The 6,719-nt window shown below is 29.7% G+C and overlaps 1 non-coding gene across 1 annotated transcript; it reads right to left on the bottom strand.

Annotated features, from left to right (window-relative positions):
* Positions 1 to 1,121: 1,121 nt before the first annotated feature.
* TRNAW-CCA (transfer RNA tryptophan (anticodon CCA)) lies at positions 1,122 to 1,193 on the bottom strand. Its single transcript has one exon. It is a non-coding gene; the product is annotated as a tRNA-Trp (tRNA).
* Positions 1,194 to 6,719: the final 5,526 nt, after the last annotated feature.

The following is a 6,719-nucleotide window of genomic DNA, read 5'->3' as shown; positions in this document are numbered from 1 at the left end:
TTATGGGAAAGAAAATTTCAATCTAATAATAGATTTTAAGATAAAAATGATCTAATTAAAAATATTCAATAATATATAATCGATTTAATTAAGTTATATAAAATAATTTAATCCCTCTCTTTTTGGGAGTGTGTGTATAATTTGCTAATGTGTACCCATTTGATTTTCAAAAGCAGTACATTAATAAGTTGCACTTTGTGTGAGTTACCTAATCCTACATACATTTGTTAAAATACATTCATTTGTTTTTTTAGAAGTGCTTTAGTAAGCTACACCTTGGATGTAGTATTTTAAAACAATTATAGTTGTTCTAAAAGGCATATGTCCATACCTTGTGGGTAGAGTGACATGTCATTTTATGCTAAAATCTTACACATGTTCGAGCAAATTTTTAAACAATTTTTCCATACCATTTATCTTTTCTTTTCCCTTTAAGACTATGTTGCAAGAAAAACAAAAAAAGAAAAGAAAAGGCATTCATTAGTTTTCCATTCCTAAACATCCTACAATTTATTCTTCTTTTGAAGTACTAATCATCAACCTAAAAAAATATTAAGTACAGAATCTGTCTCAAAATATAAAGAAAAATCCGAGCGAAAATGCTATGTCCTAGACTATTAGTAGACCTTTGGTTCTTAATTTTTTATTATTTAATTTATCTTTTTATAATCGGAAGGTCCTATAATAGGACTTAGTGGGAATGAAAAAATGCGAAGAATTATGTGCTATCACTTAATAACATAGTCTTCCTTATAAAAGACTAGGGGTATAATATATTAATATGCATGGGCCATTCTAGGAATGGCATATGTCACTTCTGCTGAATGTAGGCCCATAATACCTCAGTTACTCACAGAACACCCAGGTAGGTGTAACAAACAAACTATAATCCCGCGGCTATATATCATAAGGTAACACTAGTCTCATTTACCAAATTCGGACAAAACGGAGCATGTTTTTCATATCTTTAAATTATACAATATCGTTCTAAAAATCAATTATAAAAAGACAATGTAACTAGAAGGGAAAAACTAAAATCATAGTGTTTGAAGAAGAAATAAGCGATAACCACACAAATCAAAAAAAGATCCAGAGGATCAGGTAGCTAACGGATCGGGGTTTGAACCCGACGTGAATCGAACACGCAACCTTCTGATCTGGAGTCAGACGCGCTACCATTGCGCCACGGATCCGTTGATGACATTCTCTTGGAGCATTTCTTTTATATAAAATTAACTCTTTGGGCCGTCGTTTGATACTTCATTTATTGGCCATTTTGTCGTGACACTATCATTTACCAATGATCTATTTTAGAATGGAATAATATTCTCTATCATGGCTAAATTCTTTCAGAAACGAATGCTAATAAAAATATATATAAATAAAACCTCTAGCTAGAGGCCATATCTAAGTATTCATTTTTTTTACAACTACTTATCAGTTCTTACTTGTGTTTTTGAAATTCCACAATATAAAGTATACCTTGATTTTACTCTTTCAAAAGACATTACTTTATTGTTAATGCAAAATTATGCTTCCTTATGCAGGAATTGAACCACAGAACGAAAGAGATGAGTCAAAGCGCACACTGGTCAAATTCTTTCTTTTACGAATTAGCAGACTTGCTAATTTAGAGAAATATGTGCAGTGTGCTTACTGTAAAAGCCGTTACATGTTTGGTATTGTTGAGTTGGGCCAAAGCTTTGAATACCATAAAGTTTGGGCTTTATATATCAAGCCCAAGAGTAGAGCATAATTTTGTCAAATCATTAGGTCTTTTTATTACCAAACCCGAGATAATGATCATTAATCAATAGTCTAGGTCGATCTCCAGGATTAATAGAAAATTAGAGAGCACATGATTTCGATCCTTTTTCTTTTTCTTAGTCCAAATGAATTTCAAGTTTATAAAGTTACTATCCTCTCTCTCTTCTTTTTTTTCCAGTAAACGGGGGCTGGCTATTGCTTCCTGCACTCCCTTTTTGTCTTCCAAAATGTCAAATTACATTCTGGAATGCACTTCTTTTTTTGGCTATTGGAATGATCAATTCGAATGGTAAAAAAAACATTCTGAAAAGAATACAGAAAGTAACTTGAGAAGTGCAAAAGGCAACAGCCACGGTGTAAACTTCATGTTAGAGACCTTATCAATTTCTGTCCAGGAAAAAAAAAAAAAAAAAAAGAGTGACCCTATCATAGTTGATAGTTCTGTACAAACAATTAGTGTAAAACGGGACAGAAGCACGTGAAAGTGCTTGATTGAAGATAGATTTATTAGTTCTTTGATTCATTTCCTAAATATAGATATACATAATAGAAGCACATGTGCTTAGTTTTGTGGTTCAAGTTCAATTCCTGTAAGATTGTGGTTCCTTGTACAGACAGAGGCACAAAAAAGTCACATGTGGTTAGTTATAGTGTTATACTCCTGTTCTACCCCACGGCGAGGATAATCCGATCATTCACTCAAATATAAAAACACTAGAAGATAGTATTTTGTTTTTCTGAGTAAACATTTCTTAAAAAAAAAAAAGTTTTTCTGAGTAAACATTGATTGATTCTTAAATGCTTCAGAAATGAGACAACAAAACATTTATTGTTTCTTTAAAAATGTTCATGCATGTACACAATATCGTATAAATTCTTTATTTGTTGTGTCAACCATCAGTCTTACAATGAAAATTAGTGTTACTGGTCTTTGACAGCTAAAGGCCCATTTGCTAGTACTTCTGAGGGCTACTTTGTATTTTTCTCGTTCTTAAATATAAATAAAAATTATCTAATTTAATATTAATTAAAATGTTAGTCAAACTTAATTATTATTTTTTATTTTATATAAAAAATACATTTTCTAAACTTGGTGCTCAGTTTTCTTATATCACCTTTATTGAAGGTGGTGCTGACATTTAAATTAACTTTTGAAATAATTACATAAGGTTAAATTAGTTGAATTTTTCTTTTATTTCAGTAATTAGATATTTTTTTTCTTATATTTGACTCCGAAAGTAGAAAAAAACGAAGGGATAATGTAACTTTAAATAAATACTTTTTCCCTCCTTTTAGCGAAACAGATTTTTCGTTTTTGCTCTGAATTATGGGAAACGTCTGCATTTTTTTTGTTACAGTATGTGGCTTTCTTTCATATTCGTACAAAGAAACAAAAGCGTAGCTTTCCAAAGAAAAAACGAAAAGAATGCAAAATAAATTGAGTAAAATGCTATACAGGAAAAAGAAGAAGAAGAAGAAAAGAAACCTTGAATAAATTTCAAGTAAAACAGAGTGATATGTATTAGTCCATGTTAATTACGCTATTCTACTCCAAAGCTATCTACCATTAAAGAATTTTTTTTTTTGTTAGGCACCATTAAAGAGTTAGATATTGAGTCTTCTTGCATCATATGGATTCCAAACATCCATGATTTAAATGTGAATGAATACAGAACAATTAAAATAAAGATTTAAATACTTCTTTGTTAATATCTCAATACAGCGTAAATTTGACATTAAATAATAAATCTAATAGATGGCAACCCTACATGTGTCCTTATGCAGCACATAATGGAATGCATGGAAATGGGGATTTATACTTGTTAATGAAATTTCTACCAAAAAATTGTAATCTTTTAATATTACTCTTATGTTTAAGTGAGTTATTATTAGGCATTGTAGATGTACACAGTAGACCAGTGCAAAGGTGTCTGACGTTAAAGCCAACTTTCTAACATGCACGTTCTCTCCCTGTCATTTATACAGGAAACCCAATACCATAATGCAGTACAGAACAGAAGTAATTCATTAACGTTTGCAAGTTGATCAGTGACTAATTTGAACTTCACACAATGCATGTACACTACTCCAGTGACGGTGACATCGCATAGTTCTCCATTGAAGAAAAAAAACCCCGTCATTTTCGCTTCAATATATATATTTATTTCAACATGCAATTATATAATAATGTAACATGTATCTTTATATATATTCTACACATTAAGTTGGTGATCATACACAATTTGTGACCCCACTATAAACTATTGTTGCTGTGTATTCTACTGAGAGGACCTTCGGTTTCAATGGACTAAAGCTGTATGCCAAAGCTGGAAAATAAATGTTTAAAAAATGCTACTAAGCTCGCATGCGTTCTCTCAAGTCTTTGTGTACTTTTTATTTATTTATAATAATTTGTGTTATTTGGAAAATCTTAATTTCAATGCTATTGCGCTGACTTGGCCTAAATGGTCGTATAAACTATTAATGTACTGATTCCTTGAAAGCTCAGTTGATGGAAGATGAATTAACGCCACTCACACACTTTGTGTGCTTCATGTGACTGAATGAGGAGAGGTACAATATATGCAATTTTTGAATTGAATATGCCTCTCACCAACAATAGCAACAATAGCTTTGGCTCCACCACTACTCCTTCTTCCCTATGGTCTCCAAGAAAATGGAATAACATTAATAAACTATAACTAAAGCAAAATAAAAGGAGGGAGCGCCATGGTTTAGCGCATACTTTTCCTTCTCTTTTTCATTTACTTAAACATTGCAATGACTGCATGTTGAGGTGTGCCCCAATATGAACAGTGAATTCCTTTTTGTACGGAATAAGGAGACAAAAGAACCGGGTAAACGGGATTGAGGGTGGGATTATATAATTTTTGTTACAGCATGTTTAATGATGTAAGTAGTAGAGTTGTTTAACTCACTTTTTTTAACTAACTCATTTTTTATGTGTCTTGTAATATTAGGTGCAATTTCAGAACTTGAATAATTTTTTTCTTCAATGATGCAATTTTTAAGAATTTAAAATAATAAGTCTTACAATTGTTTATAATAATATAAAAATTATTCAGTTATCTTCACTGTTATCTAGCCAATGAATTAAAATCTACTTCATTTTTTCTTTCACAATCTATTTTATATTTATGTTCTGTTTGGATAAATTTCTTTGAAAGTATTTCTAAGAAAATAAGATAATAAAATGAGTTTTTATATAAGTTAAAATGAATTTTTCATTAGCTAGTTAACCATTAGTTAATTCGTAGAAACTATCTCATATAGTTTTTCTCTCAAAGATAAAAAAATATCTAAAAATTAATTAATGAATAATTCATTTTATCTTATAAAGAAATTTATCTCCTTATTTTTTTTGTATTTTCTTCTCCTGAAAAGTATTTTTCGAATGTTATACAAGCATACCTTATATATACATATATATATATATATATATATATATATATATATATATATATATATATATATATAATTCTTGTAAATTGTCGCATCAATTTTTTTAATAGTGAAACTATATGAGTACTAACTGTTAAGTTTCTTTTTGTTTTGAAAGGGATTGTTAAGTTTAAGAACCCACACACACACAAAAAAAAAAAAACTTTCATTAAAGATGTTGTTCTTAGGAAAAGAATGTTTAAAGTTGATCACGAGTTTGACTTTAGAAGGGGTTGCTGAATGATGAGAAGTTTTCATGCAAACCACAAGCATACCTTAAATTTTCATTTACCTTTAGATTGAGTTGGAGACCTAATTACATATGACAATAACTTGCCTCTTTTTAATCCTTTGGTTCTTTTGTTGAGCCTCTTTGAACGAACGCTTTAGGCGCTCCCCTTTCTGTCTTTCCATAAAATATAAAATTGAAATGTCGGTTTGGGTCTCCCTAATCCACAAACCTTTGATATAATTGGTGTTGCAATTAAAAATTAGTGAAGGATTGGCTGTTAGGAAAAGTAATATACATGTGGAGCAAGGAGTGGCTAAGCAAAGAACCTACTTATTAAAGCTTAGTAGATAAGACACGGTATATTTTGCATAACTTTTGTGTCCCAATGATTTTTAAGAAGGGTCTCCTTTTTTATTCAGCATGTTAATTAATCTGCCTAGTGGGTTCCACCTAATGGATCAGAATTGAAGGTAGTTTGGAGTTTGGACCCGTAAAAGGAATGACTTTGTGATTGAGCTTTATTGCTTGTAAAATTCTTATGCACCTTTTGAGTGGGAAATTTCATCCGGATCATAAGACTACGCATGAGGTTGTTTCTCCTTCGTAAAACAAAATGACTTATTAAATAGAACCACACCAAAAATGACAGGGACAGTGCCCAATTTAATAAGGAAATTGAAAATTAATTTGAAACATGACTTGTTCTTTTGACTGAAAAATGAATGAAAGCATCCTAGTGGTGTATGCATATAATTGAGATTGGATTAAAAGTTATTAATAGATTGTAAAATAGGAAAAAAGATAAAGAGTATTAAAAAAGAAGAAATAAAGATTAAACACAGAAAGAAAGAAAGGGAAAAGAATTAAGTTTTTTCAAGAATAAGTTTAAAAGAATTATTTCTTATTTTTACTCTTTATTTTCTTGTAATTTAATAGTTTTGATGAATAATTCATATTTAACAGTTAAATTATAAAGAGGTGAAGATAAGAGTTCTTATCCTTTCTTATAATATATATAGTTTTCATATCTTATAATATTATATTACATGTATCATAAGAAAACATTTAAAAATTACCATTTAACCCATTTTGAAATACAAATTCTATCTCATCACTATTTAGCTCTACTAATTTCTGAATTATCCTATACTCCTATTCAATTTTGTAAAACTCTTTTTAATATTATTTTTTAAAGTTAAAATCTTATTTATTTCAAAACTATTGTTATAATTAAAATAAAAAAAATAAGAAAAGTTAT

This window comes from Glycine max, chromosome 4 (assembly GCF_000004515.6).
Source record: "Glycine max cultivar Williams 82 chromosome 4, Glycine_max_v4.0, whole genome shotgun sequence".
Lineage (NCBI taxonomy): Eukaryota > Viridiplantae > Streptophyta > Magnoliopsida > Fabales > Fabaceae > Glycine > Glycine max.
The sequence above is the reverse complement of the archived record's forward strand: the minus strand, read 5'-3'. Positions and strand labels throughout refer to the sequence as shown.